This window comes from Schistocerca gregaria, chromosome 8 (genome assembly GCF_023897955.1).
Source record: "Schistocerca gregaria isolate iqSchGreg1 chromosome 8, iqSchGreg1.2, whole genome shotgun sequence".
NCBI lineage: Eukaryota > Metazoa > Arthropoda > Insecta > Orthoptera > Acrididae > Schistocerca > Schistocerca gregaria.
In genome coordinates, this window is record NC_064927.1 from 287,021,985 (window position 1) to 287,034,085 (window position 12,101).

Consider the following 12,101-nt stretch of genomic DNA (forward strand, 5'->3'; position numbering starts at 1 on the left):
TCTACGCGGTAGTAATGGCTACGAACAGATTATGTAAGATAGCTAAAGTTTAAAGCGAAGGTAAAGGATGGAACCTAGTGCCAGTACATATTCTGCTTACACAGCTAGTTATTAAAATTCCTACACCATGAAGACAGCATGCGACGTAAATCAAACTGGCGTGTCTTTTACTACATGCTTGAATGTACACATCATAAACGTGGCAGTACAACCGCAGAAACTAGGATGGCGTCACGCCATTCACTCTCTCCACAAACAGTGAGGCGACAAAAGTCAAGGAATACCTCCAAGTATCGATTTGGACCTCGTTGTGTCCACCGTAGTGCAGCAACTGGTCGTGGTATGGTCTCAACAAGTCGTTGGAAGTCCCCTGCACAAATATTGAGTCGCGTTGCCTTTGTAGCCGTCTATAATTCCGAAGATGTTTCCTCTGCAAAATGTGGTTCACGAACTGACCTCCCCATTATGTCTCATAAGCGTTCTATGGCATTCAGTCGGGCGATGTGGGTGGCCAAATCGTTCACTCCAATTGTCCCCACTATTCTTCAAACCAACCACGAACAACTGTGGTCCGATGACATGGCGCATTGTCGCCCAAGATAATTCCATACTTGTATGGCTACCGTCAGGTCTCACCAACTGAAATCAGGACTCATCAAACAAGGCCACGGGTTTCTAGTCGTCTAGAATCAAACCAATAGAGCTACGAGTCTAGCAGAGGTTCTGCAGGCGATGTCGTTTTCTTAGCAAAGGCACTCGGCCATCTGCTGCCATAGCCCATTAAAGCCAAACTGCTCCGCATTGTCCTAACGGATATGTTCATCGTACGTCCCACATTGATTTAGGAGGTTATTTCCTGCAGTATTGCTTGTCTGTTAGGACAATATGCAAATGTCGCTGCTCTCAGTGGGCCTCTGCGTTGTCCGTAGTGAGAGGTATTGCCTGAAATTCGATATGCTCGGCACACTCTTGACGGTGTGGCTCTCGGAATATTGAATTCCTTAAAGATATCCGAAATGGAATGTCCAATGCGTGAAGTTCCAACTACCACCCCACGTCCAAGGTCCGTTAACTGTCGTCGCGCGGCCATAATCAAGTTGGAAACCTTTGCACATGAATCACCTGAGTAGAAATGACAACTGCGTCAATATTGTGTTATACCTTGGGCACGCGATACTTATGCTGTTTGTATATTTTCATATCGCTATCCCGTGACTTCCGTCACCTTAGAGGAAGTAAAAGTTATGCAGCCTGTTCCTCAAAAAAATTGTTCAAATGGCTCTGAGCACTATAGGACTCAACTGTTGTGGTCATTAGTCCCCTAGAACTTAGAACAACTTAAACCTAACTAACCTAAGGACATCACACACATCCATGCCCGAGGCAGGATTCGAACCTGCGACCGTAGCAGTCACACGGTTCCAGACTGCGCCCCTAGAACCGCGAACCACCGCGGCCGGCTGTTTCTCATTCAGCAGTTTTTTTTATCAGTAGTTCGCGTTAAGCATGTGTAAGAACGTGAGACGCTACCAGCATGTTCCGTTTTTAGAAAGCGTCATGGTTGTAGGCTTTCGAGATCGCTCTGTGATAATGCTACTCATGTTGGGCTACATCTCGAACTGTCCTGCGGATATGGGTTCGATGGGTTCAGAAGGGTGAAACTCAGTGTCAAACAGGATCTCAGTGCAATGTCGTGCGACTAGCTCGCAGGAGAACAAACACATGGTATCCTCGGCTTCGAGGCATCGAACAACCACGTCAGCTGTCCGGTGTCGACTTTGCAGCAAGACAATGTTCAGCCTTCTGGAGCGCCTTGGATTGTCAGTACAGCGACTACTGTTACGGTTTCCATTGAAGTTGTAGTAGAATGAGATCGGACGAATGTGGCATGCTCAGTGACAACAATGTAGGAGCCGCGCCACCTTGTCTTTTCCGACTAGCCCCGGTCCTGTGAACAGCACCACGCTGCGTGGAATCTCTAAGAAGACGAAACGTTGCCTGATTTCATTAGTCACCATGTCCTACAATACATGCTGTGATCGTAAGATGTGCCATTGGGCACACATAGTCACTACGTTTCCGTAGAGTTGGTAATTTGTACATCAGGAATTACATTTATGACAGTTGAAGGCTGGGGATCGCACCATATCTTCGAGGTTTCCGTGAATACATCATTCAACAAGGTAACGTAAGCCCGCAGTTGCCCATTATTCCGACCTACGCCAACACAAAGTGTGTCTGCGGTTCAGGCTAGCATGCTCTTCAATCATCTCAGTCACTGAAACCATTTGGTCAAAGCGTGGTCAGAGACTGGCGCGCCTCCACTCACCGACCACTACGATGAATTCTAGCATGGAGCTGAAGCAGTCTGGAATGGTGTTCCCGTATTTGTCGTACTAGGTTAACTAGGCTATGGCCATTGTAGCTGTCAAAGATGGCTAATATTCGTACCTAGCATTCACAGATTGCATTACAAAATTAATATCATTCCTACTGTACTGCATGCCAACAATACTTAAAACTTCGTTTTATGCTATTCTTCCTGGTTGTGCGACTTCATGATCACATTTCGTACACAACGAATGGACACGTTGACCGCAATGTCCCGTCACTATTTTCTGGTATTCTCTCTCTGCACATCATTTTCTAGAATCTGGCTTCGAATATCTGTGCATCTGTCTATGTCCGTCTGAAGGAAGCTATTCTCAGGCGAAGTAAGAAGCTAAACACCTCTGTGACGACCACCATTCTCCAAGGTAAAATTACACTATCCGATTAAAAGTACCTTGACACCTTTTTCTAACGAAATGGTCACTAAATGGCACGATGGGTTCACGCACCTATATCAAAGGTGGCGTTCGAAAGCAGAACGCGTCGATCACAAGACAGCTCAGCGATTACGAACGTGGACTAGTCATTGGTTATCATCTGGGAAAAAAAGGTCACCGACAGTTCAGTAAAGGTCGACTGCTGATGATGTGATTGAGAAGCGAAAACGTGAAGGAACAATCACACCTCTACCAGATCAAGCAGACGTCATTTATTAAAAGAAACGGAACATTGGTCAGTGTGGAGGCTGGTTGTGAGAAATACAGTGAAACAACGGGAGGGGCGACTAATTAGTTCCAAAGTGCTACTAAGATTCTAGCGATCACAGTGACGGTGGGCAGGGAGCTGATGTAATCATTGACCCCAGTGGACAGTGGAGGACTGGACACGAGTGACTGGCAGTGACTGATCACGCTGCATCCTGCGGCAATCCGATGACAGTGATTGGGTTTGGGGAATGTCTGGGAACGGTACAGTGAATGTTGGAGGAGGATGGTTTTATGGTATGAAAGTAACAGTGTGCAACAGCCTTAGTGCACCAGGAAAACTCTAAATGAATATATTTTAGCACATTGTGTACCGTACTGTTTAATATCATTTCAGAGTCGATTATTATATCAGCACGGCGATGCTCTCTGTGTGAGGCAATGGTTTGTGGACAACGTACCTGAAATTGACAGGACTTCCGAGAGTCCCGACCTGAACTGGATGGATCGTTTTTGGAATGTTAAAGCATGGATTTCTCTCCATACTCCGACGTCCAACATCATTGCCTTCTTAGCTTTTTGCTCTTGACGAGGAAAGGACTGCCTTTCATCTACAGGGATTGAGACACTCCACCGAAAATGTGTCCAGTTGAGCTCTAGCCGCCATAAAGGTGCAGATTGTCAACATCATATATTAATGCCTACTAATAGGTGACTGGATACTTTTTATCAGATAGTGTAGTACACTAAATTTATTCTCAGCTTCCACAAATATTTAACTATGAAAAATATGTGTGGCAAATGCATCACATACAATTTGGCAAAAGAACGATAACGGACTGGAGCCTATTTGTGTAAGAAAAGAAGAGCAGAATCAACAAAAGTGTTATACACGACTTTATACACAACAGAGTGGCGCGGACTACAGGGTGGTGCGGAAATTGTTGTTGTGGAAAATCTGGATAGGACGGTAAATAATTTCCAACAACTTAACACAGTAAACAAAAGATTCACTTAACTAATATTTCTCCTAGCATACAAAGATTTAATACAAATAATGTAGCAATAGGTAATGATAAGCTATGAAACTAGCAACGAGAATGACGCTCTCGAAACTAAAGCGCAAGCGACGGTTCGGAGTGGGTTGTGTGGCTACTGCCAGCCGTCATGTATTGTGGCAGCAGACGGCACTCAGTTCACAGTCATTGGACGCTTGGTTCTGTGGGAGTGCTCCATTACCTACAGGCGGCTGATGGAAACTTGCAATTACGTAACCAACTTTGACGCCACTGTGGTGGTATCGATATATGATGCTGCTAAAAGTGGATCTTTCATAACGCACTTCCAAAAATGTGGCCGCCTGTTTCACTGGACAAGTAGCGGCCACCGACTTAGTAGATTGAAGAACAGTTAGCATTTACTGTTACATAATAATTTGCTTACCACAAGTCATTGATGAAATCAGGAAAAGTAATAGAGACAATAGCATCGTTGCTATAGTGCCACCGGCCACACATCATATCAAGTGCTTGATTATTTCAAGAGAAAAACTTGGAATTAATGTGTAATAGCACGTATTCGGCTGCTTTGTCGTTTAATAACTTCACTACTACCTTGTGTAAAAATCACAATGGACGGAGAGTCATTTTTGATTTTGGTCACACTACAAGCTGTCGAATTGTTCTAAAAGCATGATCTCGTATCAACATCAGGGTGGCAAAAATATTTACATGATGTGTGCAAAAGTGAGTTAACCCACTCTTATGGGTCCTCGTCCTCCATCGGTTCCTTTCCCCCCTCCCACCCTTCATTTTTCCTCCCTTCCCTCTTTTCAACTGAATGTTCAGTGCTGTTCGTCTTCCAAAGTGTTCCGAACAGAAATCATGCTGTATCTGGGTGTGAATATTATATCTCTTGCGAACAGAAACCAGACTGTCGCCGTGTTCTTTAATTGTCTGTCTATTATTTTACCTGTCTGCTTCATATGTATTTTATTAGCATCATCATCCCTTTGTTCTATGTTTTAAGTTCCACGATGTTCCGCCACGTTACCATTTAAGTCTCCAATTTTATCGCCTGTTTTTATTACTTATTACCTTCTACTTTTTAAAACAAATTCTGTAGGCTGAAGAGTGGCATACTAAGCAGCCGCCAGTCCACCCCCTTCGGGGGGAATCGAAACTCAAGTAAAAAAATAAAAAATTTATGTGAACGCAGCAGAATGGAATCTCCACTCTGCAGCTGATGCTGATGTGAAACTTAACACTGTGTGTCGGACCGAGATTCAAAATCAAAATCTTAGCTTTTCGCGGGAGAGGGCTCTACATACTGAGCTACCAAAGCACAGTTCATGTGCCGAGGTAGGAGAAGAGGTACTGGCCGAAGTAAATCGCTGAGAACGGATCGTGATTCGTGCTTGCGAAGCTCAGTTGGTAGAACACTTGCCGGAGTTCGAGTGTCAGTCTGGCACACAGCTTTAATCTGCCAGAAAGTTTTCTGTGTAAATGTGAATATTTTGAGAAAGAAAAGAACTATTTGTACATAAAAATGTTTAACAGCTTATGTAAAAATTTAAAAGGCGTATCTCGTATCAACATCTACACTTTGAAAGCCACTTAATGGTGTGGAGGGTACTTCATGAATCTCTGTCACTTTCCGCTTTGCGTTTCCTGATTGAATGGCACAAGGAAAGAAAGAATGATTGTTGGTAAGTCTCCTCCATTTTGTGTCTGTCACTCACGTATTCTCTATTACATCCATTAATCTTATCTCCCCCCCGCCCCCATGAACCATGGACCTTGCCTCTGGTGGGGAGGCTTGCGTGCCTCAGCGATACAGATAGCCGTACCGTAGGTGCAACCACAACGGAGGGGTATCTGTTGAGAGGCCAGACAAACGTGTGGTTCCTGAAGAGGGGCAGCAGCTTTTTCAGTAGTTGCAGGGGCAACAGTCTGGATGATTGACTGATCTGGCCTTGTAACAATAACCAAAACAGCCTTGATGTGCTGGTACTGCGAACGGCTGAAAGCAAGGTGAAACTACAGCCGTAATTTTTCCCGAGGGCATGCAGCTTTACTGTATGATTAAATGATGATGGCATCATCTTGGGAAAAATATTCCGGAGGTAAAGTAGTCCCCCATTCGGATCTCCGGGCGGAGACTACTCAAGAGTATGTCGTTATCAGGAGAAAGAAAATTGGCGTTCTACGGGTTGGAGCGTGGAATGTCAGATCCCTTAATCGGGCAGGTAGGTTAGAAAATTTAAAAAGGGAAATGGATAGGTTAAAGTTAGATATAGTGGGAATTAGTGAAGTTCGGTGGCAGGAGGAACAAGACTTCTGGTCAGGTGACTACAGGGTTATAAACACAAAATCAAATAGGGGTAATGCAGGAGTAGGTTTAATAATGAATAGGAAAATAGGAATGCGGGTAAGCTACTACAAACAACATAGTGAACGCATTATTGTGGCCAAGATAGATACGAAGCCCACGCCTACTACAGTAGTACAAGTTTATATGCCAACTATCTCTGCAGATGACGAAGAAATTGAAGAAATGTATGATCAAATAAAAGAAATTATTCAGATAGTGAAGGGTGACGAAAATTTAATAGTCATAGGTGACTGGAATTCGGTAGTAGGAAAAGGGAGAGAGGGAAACGTAGTAGGTGAATATGGACTGGGGCAAAGAAATGAAAGAGGAAGCCGCCTGGAAGAATTTTGCACAGAGCACAACTTAATCATAGGTAACACTTGGTTCCAGAATCATAAAAGAAGGCTGTATACATGGAAGAACCCTGGAGATACGAAAAGGTATCAGATAGATTATATAATGGTAAGACAGAGATTTAGGAACCAGGTTTTAAATTGTAAGACATTTCCAGGAGCAGATGTGGACTCTGACCACAATCTGTTGGTTATGACCTGTAGATTAAAACTGAAGAAACTGCAAAAAGGTGGGAATTTAAGGAGATGGGACCTGGATAAACTAAAAGAACCAGAGGTTGTACGGAGTTTCAAGGAGAGCATAAGGGAGCAATTGACAGGAATGGGGGAAAGAAATACAATAGAAGAAGAATGGGTAGTTTGGGAATGAAGTAGTGAAGGCAGCAGAGGATCAAGTAGGTAAAAAGACGAGGGCTAGTAGAAATCCTTGGGTAACAGAAGAAATATTGAATTTAATTGATGAAAGGAGAAAATATAAAAATGCAGCAAATGAAGCAGGCAAAAACGAATACAAATGTCTCAAAAATGACATCGACAGGAATTGCAAAATGGCTAAGCAGGGATGGCTAGAGGACAAATGTAAGGATGTAGAGGCTTATCTCACTAGGGTAAGATAGATACTGCCTACAGGAAAATTAAAGAGACCTTTGGAGAAAAGAGGATCACTTGTATGAATATTAAGAGCTCAGATGGAAACCCAGTTATAACCAAAGAAGGGAAAGCAGAAAGGTGGAAGGAGTACATAGAGGGTCTATACAAGGGCGATGTACTTGAGGACAATATTACGGAAATGGAAGAGAATGTAGATGAAGATGAAATGGGAGATACGATACTGCGTGAAGAGTTTGACAGAGCACTGAAAGACCTGAGTCGAAACAAGGCCCCTGGAGTAGACAACATTCCATTGGAACTACTGACGGCCTTGGGAGAGCCAGTCCTGACAAAACTGTACCATCTGGTGAGCAAGATGTATGAGACAGGCGAAATACCCTCAGACTTCAAGAAGAATATAATAATTCCAATCCCAAAGAAAGCAGGTGTTGACAGATGTGAAAATTACCGAACTATCAGTTTAATAAGTCACAGCTGCAAAATACTAACGCGAGTTCTTTACAGACGAATGGAAAAACTAGTAGAAGCCGACCTCGGGGAAGATCAGTTTGGATTCCGTAGAAATGTTGGAACACGTGAGGCAATACTTACGCTACGACTTATCTTAGAAGCTAGATTAAGGAAGGGCAAACCTACGTTTCTAGCATTTGTAGACTTAGAGAAAGCTTTTGACAATGTTGACTGGAATACTCTCTTTAAAATTCTGCAGGTGGCAGGGGTAAAATACAGGGAGCGAAAGGCTATTTACAATTTGTACAGTAACCAGATGGCAGTTATAAGAGTCGAGGGACATGAAAGGGAAGCAGTGGTGGGGAAGGGAGTGAGACAGGGCTGTAGTCTATCCCCGATGTTATTCAATCTGTATATTGAGCAAGCAGAGAAGGAAACAAAAGACAAATTCGGAGTAGGTATTAAAGTCCATGGAGAAGAAATAAAAACTTTGAGGTTCGCCGATGACATTGTAATTCTGTCAGAGACAGCAAAGGACTTGGAAGAGCAGTTGAACGGAATGGATAGTGTCTTGAAAGGAGGATATAAGATGACCATCAACAAAAGCCAAACGAGGATAATGGAATGTAGTCGAATTAAGTCGGGTGATGCTGAGGGAATTAGATTAGGAAGTGAGACACTTAAAGTAGTAAAGGAGTTTTGCTATTTGGGGAGCAAAATAACTGATGATGGTCGAAGTAGAGAGGATATAAAATGTAGACTGGCAATGGCAAGAAAAGCGTTTCTGAAGAAGAGAAGTTTGTTAACATCGAGTATAGATTTGAAGTCAGGAAGTCATTTCTGAAAGTATTTGTATGGAGTGTAGCCATGTATGGAAGTGAATCGTGGACGATAAATAGTTTTGACTAGAAGAGAATAGAAGCTTTCGAAATGTGGTGCTACAGAAGAATGCTGAAGATTAGATGGGTAGATCACATAACTAATGAGGTGGTATTGAATCGGATTGGGGAGAAGAGAAGTTTGTGGCACAACTTGACCAGAAGAAGGGATCGGTTGGTAGGACATGTTCTGAGGCATCAAGGGATCACCAATTTAGTATTGGAGAGCAGCGTGGAGGGTAAAAATCGTAGAGGGAGAGCAAGAGATTAATACACTAAGCAGATTCAGAAGGATGTGGGTTGCAGTAGGTACTGGGAGATGAAGAAGCTTGCACAGGATAGAGTAGCATGAAGAGCTGCATCAAACCAGTTTCAGGACTGAAGACCACAACAACAACAACAATCTTATCTCCAGACTGACGAGATATAGATGTCAACGAAACCGTCGAATCTGACATGTCTAAACCTGCCCAGAAATTGTTTATACAGAAAGACTTCACCGAGAGAAACACCGTGTCAGAATTATAGGTGCTAAAACGCACTGCAAGTTTTTTCAAGAGATTGTTGAAATTTGTCTAATTCAGAGCTCGCCAGGTGGGCGGAGAAATATACAGCCATAGCGTAGCTGCAGCAGACAGCGCATGCGCAACACTAGAAGTACACACCTATACTTGAGGTGAATTAGTAAACAGATAACACGGCACAACGAGGTTGTCATTTGTCAAGCGTATTTCAGCTTCCATTGATAGTTTCTCTGACACAATTCTTCGATCGAATTGTAGCTTAGTGAAAATGTATAATCATTAACAGCGGCCTTTGAGATATTTTCAAGTACAATATCACCAATGGAGATAAAACTAAAGTAATTATCTTTGTGTATACTTGCTAATGGAATCTATTTTTATGCAAGTTCCAGAGATTCACAGTAATCTAGAATCCACTTAGTGTTTTCAACATTACAAAGATGAAATATGAGGAATGTGGTATGAAACAGATACCTTCAACATTTCCTGGAGGCCAACATATTAATCAATGTCTTGGACATTCATTGGAATTATGTCGATTAGAAATTGTTGAAACGTAAGTAGAAATAATAAATAACTCTGACGATTCCGTGATTGCGATTTGAATGATGATTGTCGGGTTAGTTAAAGTCCGGAATAAAATACAGTGTCTTACTAGCCCAAAGAAAACTTTCAAGTAATAGCTTACAGTGAGAAAAAGCGGCTGCAAAGTGTTTAGTTGAAGGAAGGAGAGAGGAAACACTTAAAGTTAAGCAGTGTGCAAAGCCAGTTTCGTTACATAAAATGTGGGTGTGAATTGTAGAAATGGAAGAAAGATTTACACCAACTACAAATTATTCGCCAAAATTTAACTCGGAAATGCGTGAAAGAAAGACAGATTTAAGGATTTGGAACTGCTCGTGATAGATAATGCACTGTATCCAAAGGAGATCAAAAGAGACCGGGCGTTCTTAGTTCCAAGTGAGATGAGGTTTACTAATGTTCAGGATACTTCAACCTAGTTAAACAAATTCTGGACATTACATGGAAAAGGAAATAGCAAATTTATGAAGTCTGCTACAAATAAACGTGTAGAGGAAATATTATTAATATGTAATACCATGGAGAAATTCGATGCTGACGTGAAGACAGAGCTGCTTGTTGTCCCGTAAAACTCTGAGGGCAGTCACGTTTCGTAGAAGAACAAACGGCACTTTATCGTTACAAGAGACATTCGTTTTGTCATTTATAAATGCCTTCACAATTTTGTATACAACATATCCAGTGATAAGCATCAGACAATTACTGTTTACACAGCTCAAGAACACTGAGGCAACTTAGGACAAAAGTAAAAAAATAAGGTCTGTTAAGTTGCAAAAATCTTGTAATTCATCTAGCGAAACCTGGAAAATGGGAGAGAATGAGTTTCGGTATAACATTCATTGCTTTTGTTTAACTCTGACCTGAGCATAGCGACACTTCTTTCTTCAGGGGGACGACAGAAAGACTGTTAATATAATTCAAATGCCATCATGAACTAATAGTGTGAATCAGCCTCTAGATAAAGAAATTTTTCGACAGCGTTACGCATTTTTTTCGGCAAATTTTGCAGAAAACATAATTTCCTATTGCTCTTTGTCATTTCAGTTGTATCAATGGAACAGTGTTGTTAAACTTCATTCGTCTATATTTGTCAGTCTGCTTCTCCACATTTTACGAAACTGATCAAGTACACCTGGTACACATCATATTATGGAATAAAACGGCTATGACTGTTTCATACGTTATTCCACTTTTGTCTGAAAGAAAGTAGTAATTACTGTGCTGTTCCTGAATGCATTGATTTTTGATTTATCAAGTGCGTCTGGTGGGAGTAAAATATATCATCCAGTAGACACATCGCATTTTTGTCATGACTGCAGGCAATAAACGAAGAACTGTGTCATTCATAGTGAAACATAAGTTATTGAAAAATTGTCATAAGATTTGTGCTGGACGAATTGTTATAAAATAATTCATGTCAACAAATTAATCCAAATGGTCCAAATGGCTCTGAGCACTATGGGATTCTACACCTGAGGTCACCAGTCCCCTAGAACTTAAAACTACTTAAACCTAACTAACCTAAGAACATCACACACATCCATGCCCGAGGCAGGATTCGAACCTGCGACCGTAGGGGTCGCGCGGCTCTAGTCTGATGCACCTAGAACCGCTCGCACCGGCTGGCAATTTAAGTATGTATTAATGGAAGTCGTCTGTAATGTGGCATCGTACCTTGCCTTCATTTCCTTTTCTGTACTAATGACTTGTGTAACATTTACGTTTGCGACAGCGTAGTGTCAACATGAATGCAAGTTATTCGAAAAATTAATTCCTGGTTTGTTTCAGTTGCTTAAAATTCTTATAGGCTCACTGTGGACCTTACACAACGTGGCAACAGTCTTTTCACGGGTGTACCAGCCTATTCGCAGTTTCGTGTGCTATGCAGGAAGGGCTGTACAAACCGCTGTTATAAGCGGCTCTTCGTCCGGAAAATTCTGGACATTACATGGAAAAGGAAATAGCAAATTTATGAAGTCTGCTACAAATAAACGTGTAGAGGAAATATTATTAATATGTAATACCATGGAAATTCCTTGAACTTTTTTTAAAAAAACATAGCAGCCAACATTTTGAAAGTGTAATTCTTTCGGAGTATTCTTCTTTTACGAAAAACTTAGGGTAGGTATCGTCATGGAGTGGGTCATTTCCCTGTCAGTTCTTAGCTGGACGTCGGTTTTGAATGAAACCTCATTCCTTGTGTGCTGTCAAGTTGAAAATTTGCGTTACGTCTCTTTTCCTGAGCTACCAGCTGGTAGCACCAGGTTGGGACAGACGCTCACGTCTCGCCAGCAG